The 17321-nt window shown below is 42.8% G+C and overlaps 1 protein-coding gene across 1 annotated transcript in view; it reads left to right on the top strand.

The window, feature by feature from the left end:
• The window catches only part of OBSCN (obscurin, cytoskeletal calmodulin and titin-interacting RhoGEF), a 4979884-nt gene that overhangs the window by 2666897 nt on the left and 2295666 nt on the right, over positions 1-17321 (top strand). The window lies entirely within an intron of this gene.

The raw sequence follows: 17321 nt of genomic DNA, 5'->3' as shown, positions 1-17321 counted from the left end.
GGGCTTCATGGCATCTTGCATACTTCTAATACCATTTGCAAAGCTGCATATGAGGAAATTACAGTGGTACCTAAAAAGCGTATGGTCTCAACACAGCCACAGCTTGGACACAACGATATCTCTCATTCCCTGCCTTCAACAAGAGTTTCTATGGTGGTCACAGGCATGTCACCTCAACCAGGGTCAGCCTTTCACCTTGCCCCCAGCCAGGCAAACTATGACAACAGATGCATCGGACTATGCCTGGGGGGCACACATGGCAGGACAGTGCGTTCAAGGCATATGGACTGCAGATCAAAGGAATCTGCACATCAATCAAAAAGAAATGCTAGCTGTACAGAATGCTCTGACAGCCTTCAAGGACCTCTTGCATCCAGGAGAGCTTACAATAAGGACGGACAACACCACAGTAATGTGGTACATAAACAAACAAGGGGGTACACACTCCTACCCTCTATGCAGGCAAGCTATGACCTTGTGGAACACAGCACTGGCTTACCAAGTTCAGCTACAAGCTCAATTCCTGCCAGGAAAAAAGAACACATTGGCAGACGACCTCAGCAGAAACATCATGGATCCCCACGAGTGGAAACTGGATCCACAAGTATTTGCAATGATAACTCAAAAATGGGGCCAACCAGACATAGACCTATTTGCCAGCCCCCAAAACTATCAGCTAACAAAATTTTGTACAAGGACGCTTCACCATCAAGCTTGGAAAGTGGACGCACTCTCATTCAGTTGGAAAAACCAGACAGTATATGCCTTCCCTCCATTGCCCCTTCTCACAAAGGTGCTGCTGAAAGTCAGGAAGGAGAGACCCAGAATGATACTCATAGCCCCAGACTGGCCACGCCAGCACTGGTACCCCTACTAAAGAATATGGCCCAGGGCCCACCTTGGATTTTACCACAAATTGCTCATTTGCTCACACAGCAAGACAATCAGATTCTACCACAGCCAGCTCAAAATCTTAAATATGGCTGCATGGCAAATCACCTAAGCAACCAGCCAGCTCCTCTTCCTCAAGCAGTTATGGTTGTTATTCTGGAAGCTAGGAGGCCCAGCACCAGGAAGGCCTACTCGGACAAATGGAAAAGGTTTTGCACCTGGAACCAAGCTACAGGCCAAAATACCCTTCAGCCGCACATACCTCAGATTCTACAGTATTTAACTGAGATGTTGCACAAAGGACTTTCTTTTTCATCTATTAAAATCCACGCCTCGGCTATTTCAGCCCGCTACAACATGGATCCTCCCTTATTTTCACATCCGCTTCTAAGGCAGTTTCTCAGAGGGGCTAAAAACATTAGGCCCCCCCCAGGAGAGCACCTACACCAACCTGGGACCTCAACTTTGTTCTGGAAAAACTTGCGCTACCTCCTTTTAAACCAGCTTTCTCTGCTGACTTAAAATTTATATCATGGAAGACTGCCCTTCTGCTAGCAATAACTTCAGCCAGAAGAGTCTCAGAGCTTCAGGCACTAATGGCAGTAGAGCCTTTCCTCATTTTCCATCAAGACAGAGTTTCTCTACGAACTAATCCCTCCTTTATGCCTAAGGTGGTATCCATTGTGGCTCTAAATCAAACCATCCACTTACCCATCTTCTTTCCAAATCCACAGAACAAAGGAGAAAGACTCCTGCACTCCTAGGACATTCACAGGCAACTACGTTACTACTTGGATAAAACTAAGGTTTTCAGAAAATCTGACCAGCTCTTTGTATCCTATGCTGCAGCTTCACAAGGGAAGGCCATATCAAAACAGACAATTTCCAAATGGATAGGACATTGCATTCGTTTTTGCTACACCCATCATGGTAAACCAGTTCCTGCTACCATAAGGCCCCACTCTACCAGGGCAACAGCTACATCTACAGCCTTCCTCAGGGGGGTGCCAAAAAAGGATATTTTGGAAGCTGCAACTTGGAGTTGAGTACACACCTTCACCAAACACTACTACTTACCACTTTACTTTAAGACTAGAGCTGGCTTCGCCACTGCAGTTCTGCAGGGCCTTCTAGCCTCCTCTAACCCTGTTTGACTCCACCTCCCATCCTTAGCTTTGGGATTCTACCCAAGTGTGATGACTGCAGCAGGGTAACACGATGAACATAGTACAGTTTTGTACCTACCATAAATGTAGATGTTCGAGTGTATACCCTGCTGCAGTCCAGGTTACCCTCCCTCCATCCCTTCTGACCTAACTAACTAAAACTTTACAGTACACTGATACTACCTTTGTGATATATTTGCTTATAGCTGGAGGGATGTTTTGTTTGTGCTAAACTTTTTAGATTGGTACTATTTACTGACCACCTTCTTGGGGGCACCTGACATCTGGGGCAAGAAAAACTGAGGAAAATGGCATCGGATGCATCATATATACTCCTGACGCACTGACGTCAGGGAAGAAGCGACAGCAACCGACCCCGGACCAAGACTTTGAAATTCAGGCCGACTGCGGGACCGCCTGACAACAGGATAACCCAAGTGTGACGACTGCAGCAGGGTATACACTCGAACATGTACATTTATGGTAGGTAGAAAACTGTACTTTCGCCTTCATTGGTAATTTTTGTATTATCAGCCATCATAAGAAATCTTGACACTACCAACATATCTTTACATCTTCCTATTCTTGCTTTAAGTGCACTCTTTTTTTTTCTTTGTACAACTCTTTCCATGGAGATATACATATATATATATCTATATCTATATATATATATATATATATATATATATATATATATATATATATATATAAATACTTTTCCATATTATTATACCATAGTTTGCTCTCGTTTTAAATCTCATTAACATTTATCTTCCAAAGCATAATTTTATTTGTTTTTTTATTTCATTATTATAACATGCCCTATTTCTTTTAAAATTGAAAAAAAATCATACACTCCATTTTTGTATTTCAAACTTAATATCTGTGTTAAATGAGAAGCATCTTTGTCCTTTAAGCATTTCATTACTGTATGTAAATGTAATGATGCTGTATAAACTACTGGATTTATCAAACCTAGGTCTCCCTCTTCCTTGTTAACATACAGTCCCCTCCCCCCTTTAACCGTGTTCCATCTAGAACCCCAAATAAAAGAAAAAAATGCTGTTATACACTTCTTTCTCATATATTAAAGCAATGCTGAAAACACCAGCTAAATAAGCAATTTTAGACAATAAAATTGAATTAATTAAATATATTTTCTTCTTAAACAGTAGTCTAAAAGATTTCCAAAACAGACAAGTTTGTTTCATTTCTTCTAATTTTTCTTTCCTTATCATCTCTGCATTTCTTGTTTCCCAGAACTTATTCCATACTTTTATCTTTGTCATATTAAATTGAATACCTGCTGTCATACCTTCAGAACCTAATCCTTGACTTTTTTGTTTATTTACAGAATTGTATTACCTGTATAGCCTCCTGTAAATACTTTATCACTATATTCATTCTTATCCTATCTTTTGCAGCAAGAATAATATTATCTGCATATGTTAACAAAAATCGGCATCTTTATGCCTTCATTAGAAATGTAACTCACGTTTCTCATTTCTTAATTCACTTGTACTGAAATCACATTCATTACTATAAGAAATATTATACCACTCAGGCACATTTGTTTTTTTTTTTTCTAAACAAAAAACATCTTTATTAAATTATCACTTATGATGTAGACAGATATACATTTATATAAATGAAAACAAGCCATATTGAAATAATCTTAGTTGCAACCATTATATATTACAAGCCATATTGACATAATTTTAGTTGCAAACATTATACATCACTTATAATCTACCCAATCATTGTCATTCAAGCACTATATAGCTCATTCAAATCCTACCTTCTTTTAGACCTTATTCCTCCCCTGTATGTATTGTTCCCACAATTCCCATTTTTTGCTCCTACCCTTTTCTAAAGATCCAGATTCCAATTGTTTTATCTCTGTTACTGTATTCACTATTTATAGTACAGTTGGTTTAGATTTTGATTTCCATTTTCTAGTAAATTGTTTTTTTGGCAGCCACCATAGTAAGACTCAGCTTATTTATTATCATCTGCAAATTTAGTCAGCTTGAGGCCATTGACATACCCTTTTCTAAAGATCCAAATTCCAATTGTTTTATCTCTGTTTCTGTATTCACTACTTCTAGTACAGTTGGCTTAAATTTTGATTTCCATTTTCTAGTAATTGTTTTTTTGGCAGCCACCATAATAAGACTCAGCTTATTTACAATCATCTGCAAATTTAGTCGGCCTAAGGCCATTGACATTGGCCTTGACTTCAGAGAAGTAAATGCCAAAAAGGAGCAGTCCCAGGACTGATCCCTGAGGGACTGTACTTGTGACTGGCCACTTTGTAGAGGTGGACTCCCCAATTCTAACTTCCTGGGTCCTGTCTGTGAGCCAGTTGGCTGTTCGCTGTTTGACATAAGGGTTTGCACCTAGCCTCTTGTCAACAATGCTGGAGTGGGGTATAGTGTCAGATATCATGGCCGAGTCTTGGTAGGCAGTGTGAACCATTTTGCTGTCGTCCATTCTCTCAGTGACCTTCTTAAAGAAGTACACCAGGATGAGTAGGCATGACCTGCCTTTGATGAAACCAAATTGGGTTGAGTCCAGTGTCTGGAGGTTTACTATATCATTATTGATAATTTGATAATTTCCATGATAATTCTTTCCATGGCTTTGCATATGAGCCAAGTGAAACTTACGGGTTTGTAGTTTCTGGGGTGTGTAGATGGGTCATGTTTGTGCAGAGGGATATCTGTTGCTGTTCTCCATTCACAAAGCCTGTTTGGAGGCAACAGTTTATAGAGAGCATTAAGGACCTGTTCCTTGGTGATAGCAGAGGAAGCTACATTTGCTGGTATTTCCTGAGGGAAGGTTGCTGGGGAGAGAAGGATAAAGTTGGAGCTGTATTTGTCAGCCAGTAGGTTTGCTATACCTTCTGGCTCAGTGTAGGTGGCTCCATTTAAAATGAGCTCTGCACACAATTGTGTATTGTGTTTGAGGTTGAAGACATAGCTAAAGAATGCCTTGTGGTAGTCCTTGGCCTGGGAGGCTAAATTTACCTCAAATTTGGCTTTGGCAGACCTTATTTTTGCTCTGAGTTGTGTGTTTAGTTTATTGAGAGTCTTTTTTTCCTGCTGGGTTCTGCACATCCTAGTTTTTGCTATGATTTTCTTCCTATTGAGTTTGTTATTCCACCAGGGTGGCTTTTTTTTTTTTTTTTTTTTTAGATAGTTCTGTACTTCTTCCAGGTGAGTACAGCTGCCGCTATGCAGCTATTAACATGCTTGTATATGGTTTGTGTGAGCAGTTCTACATAGGAAGCAGTGTTCTCATGGTTTATGGTGGTTTGAAATTTTGCCAGGTTATCACTTAATAGCAGGAATTTAGCTGTTGAGTAGTTCCTGAATATTGCAGGGTTAGCTGGGTGTCCAGATTTTATTTTTATTTCAAACGAGACCATTCTGTGGTATGATCTTACCAGGGAAGACATTATACCAGGAGCACTCTCCAATATTAGTTAGGACTGTATACAGTATGGTCGCACCCATGGTTAGTGTATTGACAGTCTGGTCCATGTAGTTTTTGTTTACAAAATCCAGAAATTTATGTACCTCTATGTTTGGTGTCGAATAGGATTCCTAGTTAATAGTATGGTAATTAAAGTCACCCATGAACATAGTATTGGTTTGAATAGTGAGTGTTACCAATAAGTGTAAATACATGGTATGGGTTTCCATTGTCATAGTGAGGGACCTATAGTTTGCATGGAAGTGATATTGGATTTTGCTTGTGTTGATTTGAACATAGAGAAGCTCAATAACATTGTCCTGTTTGATCAGCTTTGAGGTATATTTGTTTTTGATGTTAATCAAAACACCTCCACTTTTAGTCCCTGTTTGTTTAGTAGGTGGTGTAAATTTGTGGAAGGCATTGTAACCTTGCTCTGTAGTATACTCTCCTTGGCTGTAAACCATGTATCAGTGACTGCACGAACTTCAGATTTGTCTAGGGTGAAGAGAGCTTCTAGGGAGTGTAGGTTTTTGTTTAGACTCCTAATATTGAGGAGTAATACCTTTAGATTTTCTTGGTTTTGATTTCGTATGTCAGATGTACTTTCAGTTTGGCATTGTCTAAAAAAAGGCACTATGCGGGAAGACAATGATTTAGCTAATATTCGAAAACATAGAGGGGATAGGTACAGACCATCCCTGGCAAAGCAGAGTGAATTGTTGACTGTCTCTTTCCATGCTGACAAATATTGCAACCCTTTAAAATGACACCAGAAACTAAGCAAATTGTTAAAGTCTTTCATCTTTTATTTGCATTGTGGCATCATTCTTAAAGAGGGTAAAATGATGTTCAATGCTAGACTCATACTAGCCTGGGACACATATTCCGAGAGCTCCATGATGTCCCTTTTTATATAGTCTAGGGAGTTACATCTCAGGTCATTTACACCCACATGGACTATGACTGACTCATATTGGTACTTGTGGTCCAATGATCTGGGTGCGTGCATAATGTGCCAGATCCTAACCCCTGATAAGCAACTGATGGTGACTTTCTTCTTACTCAGCCTGGTGAGAGGAACATCAGTATGTCTCAAATTGGAGTCTTCAGTGACCGTAGTCTCCAGTGATCATAATGTTGGATTGTGTGGTGGCTTGCCTTATGCCCTTAGAAGTAGAGGTTCCATGAGATATGGCTGTATGTGTTGATGTGGGTGTTGCTTTGAAAGAGTGCATTCAGGGCTACTGAGAGTATTTGTTATGGGTACTTTGTCTAGGAGATCTTTGGGGTTTAGGAAGGTTACATTTAAGTGCCTCAGCATATGTGGGTCTATATGTCTACTTTGAATGGTGTGTGATGGGTGCAGTGTGTGTACTACTGACAACCTTACTGACACTAGGAGTACTTTTATGTGAGAGTTTTGCTTCTAGTGACACTGTGTAAAAACATGTGTCATATCAGGTCATTAATAAACATGAGGCAATTTCTGTGTTGCCTCAGGATGCACAAATTCACCAAGCTGGTAACAGAGATAGTGGGAAAGTTCATATCCATGGTAGCAGACCCTTTTTTATTTATTAGACAGTTGGAGCGAGAAAATAAATCAATCACATTCATATCCTGTTTGCAACTCTGGGGGTGATGCTTGTCACTGCAAACTAGTTGATGTGATGTTGTCAATCTCGCCTTTATTCTCACTGATGGATCAGAACCAATCCGTCTGATCCATCTTGCCCATTTTGAAAGCTCGAGGCCTTCAGCAAAGCTCATGGGCATTTTTCCTTATCCATAATGCAACTCCTATCTTCCTCAGATCTCATTTGCCGCTCTGTGAAGGAGGTTCTGAAGCAAGCTCTGGGCTAGGTGCTTTACTTTTCAGAGTTTATCTTTGTATTATTAGACAGTTTATTATATTTTATATTGCTTAATATAGTTTTACACATATATATGTATGTATATGTATGTGTGTGTATATATATGTATGTATGTATATATATATATATATATATATATATATATATATATATATATATATATATATATATATACTTACCCAGTTCTTTTTTGTTAGTATAGAATGAGTGTTGACCTCTTTACTTTCCCTGGTAATTTGTTAATTTCCATTTAAGTTAGAAGACGTCTACTAACGTCCATTTAAGTTAGAGGACGTTTATCCTTCTAATTTCTATTCCCTTCCTTCTTTATCATCCACTGTAGTTACAGGATGATTTCTTGTATAAAAAAGAGTGTTTTGCTATCTTTAACTTTTAAGATCTATCTTTATGAAATTCCTTTTCTGTGTCCACTTAAATCAGAGGACTTTTCTAATATACCTTTCTCTGTTACTTGTTAAGAATGTCTCAAAAGCAAGAATGGAAACGTCTGGGTTTCAAGAAATGCAAGCAGTGTGGAAAAAAGATGCCCCTTAATGATTCACAGACTTTGTTTGTATATTGCTTGGGACCTCTTCACCTCCATGAGTCTTGCTCCATGTGAGATCTTATTAACCAAAGGGCTGTTATGGAATATAAAAATAAACTTATTTTGAAGGGACTGCTGAAAACTCCTTTCTCTGAGGCTGTCTCACATGAGTCTGTCACCAAGTCTGAGAAATCTGAAAAATCTCAAAAACATGCTTCTTCTCCATCAGAATCTTCATTGGAGCCGAAGCAAAAAGCTCCTAGACTATCTGCTCCAACAGAACTCTTGGAGCAGTCAGTCATTACTGGATCCAAGAGTTCGTTAGAGCAGCTGGAACCCTCGGCTGCAACCTCTTAGGATCCCACTGAATTCAGACATTGAAGCTGATGTCCTTTGTGTTTCACTGTTGCAGTCATCACATTTGGGTTACCTGCTTGCAGTAGCCCTCAGTCAGTCTGATTATCAAAGTCTTGGGTCCTGCGTCGGTTGTTGTCTCATCTTCTCTGACGTCAGGTAGTCAGGGGTATAAAGCATGCAGCCGATGCCATTACATCAGTCTTCATTATCGCTCAGTGCTCGAACCAGAAGCAGTTCGCAAGTGCCGGTCGGCCGACTCCTGAAATTTTCATTTTCGAGTTTCAGAACCAAATTCTTCAACTAAAGCTAAGTACCCTGTTTGGGAAACCTTTTCTTGCTCTAAACCGATATCAGTAAAAGTCAATAATTGTATTTCTTGTGGAAAACAAATGCCTCACAAAGATTTTCATTCGTACTGTATTCCTTGCCTACGCCCTGACCATGACCTACCTCGCTGTCGGTTTTGTGCCTTATTAAAGCAACAAACTATTTGTCATCTGTATATTTACGCTTCTAAATATTTTGGTACTCAGTTCAATTACCTAGATATGTCTTCGGTAAGCCATCTGACTACCGACATTCCGAAAAAACACAAAGATAGAGACAGGCTGCCTAGGTCAAAAGCTACTGACGATGCTTCTCTTAAACCAGTCGCCAGTTCGCTGGTACTCAGTGAGGCGCTTTAGCAGCCCCTGATACCCGCTACTTCAGATTTGCAGGCCTCTACCGAGACCCATTTGGAGTCCGGTATGCCGCGAGATGCATCAAGTGTGGAACCTGCAGATGTCTCTACCTTGGATGGGTCCGGAGCCGCTGTGCAGGCACCGACTTCTGAAGGTGTATTCAGGCCTACTGACTTGCATATTAAAGCGATGCCATCTTCCTCTTCAAGGCCTAAAAAACGAACTATGCCTAGAAAACCAACGCCCAGACTGCATGGTCAGGCCTCTATGCCTAAAAAACAGATGATAAGAATGGCTGAAGACCTTATTACTTTAATCAGGGGAAGCCAACCTTCTCCCTATAAGAGACCTAGGACTGAGTTTGCTTATGATACGTCTGACCAGGATTCTGAAATTTCTGTTTCCTCTGATGACCAAGGTTTACGCTTATCTACCTATGAGGATTCTGATGCAGAGGACTCTGTTCCCTCTGCTTCCCCCTCAGAGGATTTCTCTTTTAGTAAAACTCTGCCTACTCTTAGGGAGCACTTTCGCTGGGAAAGCCAGGATTACTCTGATTCTGAAAAGAGGCTTGGGGATTTCTTACTCCTGCCTCAGCACAGGCCTTTAGCTATCCCTCCTGTACTAGACATTGTTGATGATGCCTTTTCTGAATCTAGCTTGGCCCCTGACTCTTTACCGCCTGCTCCCAGAAAGCATGATAGATATTACAGGGTTCCTGACTCTCACAAATTCCTTTTTAAAAATCCCACTGCGGATCCTGAGACCATTTCACAGGGACCCAAGGGCATCAAGGCTACTACTGTCAAAAATCCTACCCCCTCTGGTAGAGACTCCAGGGCACTGGATAGATGGGGTAAGAAAGTATACACTTCTGCAACTTTGGCCATTAGGGCCTTAAACTGCCAGTTTCATATGTTAAAGTATCAGCAACATATCATTGGATTGCTTAAACAGAAAATGATGTTGATTCCTGGCTGTGCTGAAATTAAGGACTTACAGGATTTAATGCATTCTGCTGAACAGGTTGGAAAGCACACTTTACAATGTGGTTTTGATTCACCAGAGGCTTCTTGCAAGGCTGCTGTCACTGGGTCTGTACTTAGAAGGCATGCTTGGCTTAAGTAGCAATCTTTGCCAGATCATGTTAAAGCTAAATTGCTGGATGCTCCCTTAAATCAGGACCGCCTGTTTGGCAACAAAGCAGAAGAAGTTCTTAAAAAGATGGAGGAAGAAGCTAAATCTATGCAAACTGTTAAAGATTTCCTACAAGTACAACCTCCAAGATTTAGTAGGCATTGGCCCTCTAAGAATTGGTCTTTTCCTGCCTCTTCCAGACCTTCTCAGTCCAAACCCAGAACCAGCAGAACACCCAGGCTTCAGTCCCAGTGTACGCACAGGACGAAACAGTGGGGGGCTCCCACTTCCAAATCAGGGAGTAGTAAGACTCCCCCCTATGGTAAACTGTCTCAATGACTTAACTTTATAACTTCCAAGCACTTCTCAACTGACTGCTCCTTTCGGGGGAAAGATTGCTCTACAGGCATAAAACTGGGAACAATGGGTGTTAAATATAGTTTCCCAAGAATACAGATTTCACTTCCACTCCTTACCAACCCCAAACGGTTGGCCAGATCTACCCCCAAATCAGTGGGCAGATGCTCAAAAGCAAGTACTCTCTCTCTTAAGCATAAAGGCAATTCAAACTGTACCAGAAGAGGAAAAGGGACAAGGTTTCTACTGAAGACTTTTCCTGGTACCCAGAAAAGATAACTCTTGGCGTCCTATCCTGGACCTTTACATATTACACACCTTTTTGGTGATTCCAAAATTCAAGATGCTATCTCTTCACCAGTTACTTCCTATGCTAAGCAAGGATGCCTGGTTGGCAACACTGGATTTAAAAGAAGCCTACCTGCACATCCCAATCAGGGAATCTTGCAGAAGATACCTACGCTTCAAAGCAGGCTGTATGCACTATCAGTTCTCTGCACTGCCCTTTGGCTTATCTACTGTGCCCAGGGTATTCACAAAGTGCCTAGCCCCAGTCATTGCATTTTGCAGGCAAAGAAATATTCAAATATACCCATACCTGGACAATTGTCTAATTCAGGCAGAAAGCCAGGAGATACTTTTGAATCATCTGGCATTTGTACAAAAGGTACTAACTTGTTTGGGGTACACCATAAATGAAAAGAAATCACATCTGGTACCTTGTCAACAAATTATATTCCTGGGAGCAAGCTTGAACACAACTTCCCAGATGGCTTTCCTCACGCCAGAGAAACAAATTCATTTGACAACTTACTTCAAACTAATTGCCACAAAAACCCTGCTATCTGCAAGGCAAATACTGCAAGCCTTGAGGTTCATGGCCTCCTGCATTTTACTAATTCCATATGCAAGACTGCATATGAGGAAACTACAATGGTATCTAAAAAGCCTATGGTGTCAACATTCTCAGGATCTAGAAGCAGTGATCCCTATCATACCTTGGTTGCAGTTAGAGTTCCCTTGGTGGGCAGAGGCCTGCCACCAAAACAAGTGACTACCATTCATTCTACTCCCTGCCCCCCAAACCCTAACAACAGACGCATCAGACTATGCATGGGGGGCTCACCTGGCAGGGAAGTGCATTCAGGGCCAATGAAACCCAAGCCAAATGCACCTGCATATCAATCAAAAAGAAATGTTAGCTATATAGAATGCTCTGACAGCCTTCAAGGACCACGTTCTTCCAGGACAATTAATGGTAGGGACGGACAACACCACTGTTATGTGGTACATAAACAAGCAGGGGGGCACCAACTCTTACCCCCTCTGCAGACTAGCCATGGCTCTGTGGAACACAGCCTTGAGCTACCAAGTGCATCTACAGGCTCAGTTCTAGCCAGTATAACTAAATACATTGGTAGACGAACTCAGCATAATCCTGATGGACCCACACGAGTGGAAACTGGAACCAAGGATTTTCAACATATTGATAAACAAATGGGGGAGCCCAGAGATAGACCTTTTTGCCTCCCCCCAGAACTACCAATTGGACAAGTTCTGCAGAAGGACTCCCCACAAACAAGCATGGAAAGTGGATGCTCTATCTTTCAGCTGGAAAAATCTATCAGTTTATGCCTTTCCTCCTCTGCCTCTCCTCCAAAGTACTACTAAAGATCAAACAGGGCAAACCAAGGATGATACTGATTGCACCAGATAGGCCACGCCAACACTGATACCCCCTCTTGCACACTTTATCACTGCTGGCTCCATGGCACCTGCCTCGGACCCCTACCCCTGCTGTCACAGCAGGAGAGCCAGATTCTGCACCCTCAGCTTCAAACCCTGAACCTGGCAGCCTGGCTTATTACCTAATCTCTTCGTTACCATCCCGCAGTAAACAAGTGTTGGATTGGAGGCAAGGAGGCCTAGTACTAGAAAATCTTATGCTGAAAAATGGAAAAAATTTTGTGCCTGGAACCAAACTCAAGGGATGGGCACAGCAGTGCCCAATTTACCTCAGATTCTTCAATACTTAACTGAGATGCTTCACAAGGGTCTCTCCTTTTCCTCCATCAAAATTCAAGCCTCAGCCATTTCAGCTCATTACAACACAGAACCACCCCCCTTGTCTCATCCACTGCTCAAACAGTTCTTCAGAGGGGCCAAAAACTTAAGACCACCCAGGAGAGCCCCAACTCCAGCCTGGGACCTTAACTTTGTATTGTAAAAACTCAGTCTTCCTCCTTTTGTGCCAGATGCAAGTGCAGAGTTAAAATTTCTTTCTTGGAAAACAGCCTTTCTTTTAGCAATTACTTCAGCAAGAAGGGTATCTGAACTACAGGCCCTTATGGCAGTGGAGCCTTTCATCATCTTTCTTGCGGACAGGGTGTCCCTCAGGACCAGTCCCTCCTTCATACCCAGGGTGGTATCCAGTGTGGCTCTTAATCAGTCCATTTAGTTGCCAACCTTCTTTTCTAATCCACAGAACAAAGCGAAACGGATACTGCACTCCTTAGTAAGATGTGCACAGACAACTTAGATACAGGACTAAACCTCAAAGGAAATCTGACCCAGAGGTCAGTCATTACACAGTGACCTAAAGGGGCTAAGACTAGTTCTGCCAAGAATCCTCTTCATTTTGACAAGGACTGCAGCGCTCTGGACAGACGGGGTACAAAAGTATACACCTATGCAGCCTTAGCTATCAGAGCACTCAGTTGTCACTTCTGTATGTTAAAATATCAAAAACACACTTTGGAACTAGTAAAACAGAAGATTGCTACCTTTCCTGACTGTGCCAGTTCAAAAGAGTTAGCAGATTTACTGCACTCTGCTTGTCAAGCGGCCAAACATTCATTACAATGTGGATATGACGCACTAGAAGCCTCTAGCAGGGCAGCAGTGACAGGATCTGTCATTAGAAGACATGCATGGCTGAAGGAACAACCTCTCCCTGATCATGTCAAGTATAAAGTTATTGATGCACCCCTAGATAAGGAGCACTTGTTTGGGGAAAAAGCAGAAGAGGTGCTTAAAAAGATGGAAGACAAAGCAAAATCTATGCAGACAGTAAAAGATTTATTTCAGGTACAACCTCCCAGATTCAGCAGGAAATTTCCCTCTAAGCACTGGGCCTTCCCCACACCTAGCACACAGGGCCATGGTAAGCCCTGCAGGGACAGACCATCCAGGCCCCTATCCCAGGGAAAGCAGAGAAGCAAACAATGGACCACTTCCGTCTCTAAGGCAGGGAGTTCTAAGCCAGCATTCTATGGCAAACACAATGACTCCCTCTCCCCCCTCTGCCCTCCCTTCACTCATCAAAAACTAGGAGGAAGGCTCTCCCTCTTCAAAGACAATTGGCTTTTTGTAAAAAAGGACCAATGGGTCTTAAAGATCATTTTTCAGGGATACAAATTCTCTTTCAGTGAACTCCTAACTCCAAAAGGGTACCCCGACTTACCTCCAAATCAGTGGGCAGAGGCACTGAAACAGGTCCAAACTCTTATATCCCAGGGGGCAGTAGAACCTGTCCCCTCAGATTAAACAGGCAAAGGCTTTTACTCCTGACTATTCCTTGTTCCCAGAAAAGAGGGCACTTGGTGTCCCAATCCTGGATCTTTCCATTCTGAACACCTCCCTGGTGGTCTCCAGATTCAAAATACCTGGCTAGTGACCCTAGACCTAAAAGATGCCTACCTCCACATCCCTATCAGGGAATCGTGCAGGAAATTGCTGCTCTTCAGAGCAGGCTCAACACTTTCAGTTCTCTGCGCTGCCCTTTGGCTTATCTACTGCTCCCAGAGTATTCGCCAAATGCTTGGCCCCAGCCATATTATTCTGCAGTCTGAGAAGTATACAGATTTACCCTTACCTGGACGACTGCCTCATTCAGGCAGAGTGCAAAGGAAAGCTGCTCCAGGACCTTTTTCTTTGTCAAATCACTCCTAACTTCCTGGGTTCACCATCAACGAGAAGAAATCAAAGCAAAATCCCACCAGGAAGATCATTTTCTTGGGGGCTCTGCTAGACACAGCATCCCAAATGGCCTTCCTATCCCCAGAAAAGCAGAGCTTACTGCCTCTCTACTTTACAAAGCTGGCTTCCAGAAGTCCCTTCACTGTGAGGAAGTTCCTGCAAGCCCTGGAATACATGGCATCTTGCATCCTTCTCATTCCTCTAGCCAGGCTTCACATGAGAAAACTTCAGTGGTATTTAAACAACCTTTGGTGCCAGCACTGTTAGTCCCTAGTGACCTCTCTCCCTTTGATTCCATGTATAAGGGCCGAGTTTCTCTGGTGGGCAGAGGCCTGTGCAAAGAACAATGGTCTTCCCTTCATCCTCCGCCCTTCCAGCCAGACTATCATCACCGATGCCTCAGACATTGCTTGGGGAACTCACCTAGCAGGCAGGTGTGCCCAAGGTCTTTGGGATGCCCAGCAACTTCACTTACACATCATTCAGAAAGAAATGATGGCAGTACAAAAGGCTCTAACATCTTTCAAACCCCATTTCAGGCCAGGGGTTCTCCTTATAAAAACAGACAACACAACAGTAATGTGGTATATCAACAAACAGGGAGGGACCCAATCTTACCCCCTGTGCAGGTTAGCCATGAGCCTCTGGCTTACAGCCACCTCCATGAGTCTGCACCTACTTTCCCAATACCTACCAGGGGTCAACAACACCCTGGCAGATCACCTAAGGAGAAACTTACTGGACCCCCATGAATGGCAGCTACACAGGGAAATCCTTCTGAAAATCACTCAGGAGTGGGGGACTCTGGAAGTGGATCTCTTTGCCTCACACCTCAACCACCAGCTGCAAAACTTCTTTAGCAGGGAGTATCACCTCCTAGCATGGAAGGTGGATGCCTTGACCTTCCCCTGGAACTCGCTCTTTGTGTACGCTTTCCCTCCTCTGCCCCTTATTCCCAAGGTACTGATCAGAATAAGGGAGGAGAGACCAAAGGCCATCCTCATTGCTCCAGATTGGCCCAGACAGCATTGGTACCCCTTACTGCACAGCCTGACCCTATAGCCCCCCAAACAGCTTCCCCTGATCTCAGACCTCTTGACCCAGGTGAGGGGGAAGATATTCCACCCAGACTTACATACTCTCAATCTTTCAGCATGGCTTATACCTTAAAAGCTAACAAGGAGTCCCTGTTAAGCAAACAGATCCTAGACATCATCACAGAGGCCAGAAGGCCCAGCACCAGAAAATCATATGCAGGGAAATGGAAAGGATTCTGTTCCTGGAACCAGTCCAAAGAGGCCAGTACCTCCCATCCTTCCATTCCTCTTATCTTGGATTACCTAGCCGAGTTGCTCAATAGTGGCCTCTCTTTCTTCTCTATTAAAATCTATGCCTCAGCTATTTCTGCCCATTATGATCCAGACCCACTCCTCTTCTCTCATCCTTTAATTAAACAATTCCTCAGAGGAGCTTCTAATATCAGACCTCCTAGAAGGCCTCCCACGCCACCCTAGGCCCTGAATTATTTTCTAGAAAAACTAACCTTATCACCTTTCAAACCTGCTGCTTGTACAGAATTGAAATACCTCTCCTTGAAGACTGCCTTCCTACTAGCTATCACCTCAGCCGGAAGGGTATCAGAACTTCAGGCTCTCGTGGCTGTTGAGTCCTTCATCATTTTCCATGCAGACAGGGTCTCCCTGAGGAGTAACCCCTCCTTTATGCCCAAGGTGGTATCTAATGTGACCCTCAACCAGGCCATACACCTACCCATCTTCTTTCGCAATCCTCAAAACAAGGGGGAAAGAATTCTATACTCGCTAGATGTGCACAGACAACTCAGATACTATCTGAACCATACTAAACCATTCAGAAAAACAGACCAACTACTTGTCAGCTTTGCCCCTGGGGCAGAGGGGAGGCCCATTTCCAAACAAACAATTTCCAAATGGATGTCACACTGTATCCATTTCTGCTACAGACTACATGGGAACCCCCCCAAGTCTATCCATGCCCATTCCACTAGGGCAGCCTCCACTTCCACAGCCTTCCTCAGAGGAGTCCCCACCAGGGACATCTTGGAAGTTGCCACCTGGACCTCTGTCCATACCTTTACAAAGCATTACCACCTACCTCTTTTTTCTAAGTCTAGGGCAGGGTTTGCCTCTGCAGTTCTGCAGGGTCTGCTGACCCATGCCTAGGACACTAACCTATCCTTCCGCCCCTCTCCTCAGCTTTGGGAATCCTCCCACAGGTGATGACTGCAACAGTGAAACATGAAGAACATAGTACAGTTGTGTACACTTACCATAAATGTAGATGTTCGAGTGTATTCACTGTTGCAGTCCTGTTTTCCCTCCCTCCATCCCCCATATAGCATCTTCCCCTAGGGGGGGCATAAGCTTGCCATGGTGGCTTTTAGCCACCAGGACCACTTTTCCTTATATCCTTGTGCTTCTGATAGGTTAGGGCAAGAAAAACTGATGTAATGATGTCAGTTACCTTGCTTTATATCACTGACGACTTGACGTCAGACTATAGGCGATGACAGCCGACGCAAAAAAACATTGACTCTGGTATTCAAGCTGGCTGAGGGCTACCACAGCAGGGATAACTCACAGGTGATGACTGCAACAGTGAATACACTCGAACATCTACATTTATGGTAAGTGTACACAACTGTACTTTTCTCTTTCTACTATCCCATCCTTTATGCCTAAAGTAGTATCTGAAATGTTTTTGAACAAATTTATTCATATTTCTGCATTTTTTTCTAATCTTCAAAATAAAGGAGAAAAAGGATTTTCCACTTGCTAAATATTCACTGACTACAAAGATATTATTTGGGCGA

The sequence above is a fragment of the Protopterus annectens genome, chromosome 3.part0 (assembly GCF_019279795.1).
Source record: "Protopterus annectens isolate FY-2018-M chromosome 3.part0, PAN1.0, whole genome shotgun sequence".
NCBI lineage: Eukaryota > Metazoa > Chordata > Ceratodontiformes > Protopteridae > Protopterus > Protopterus annectens.
The sequence above is the reverse complement of the archived record's forward strand: the minus strand, read 5'-3'. Positions and strand labels throughout refer to the sequence as shown.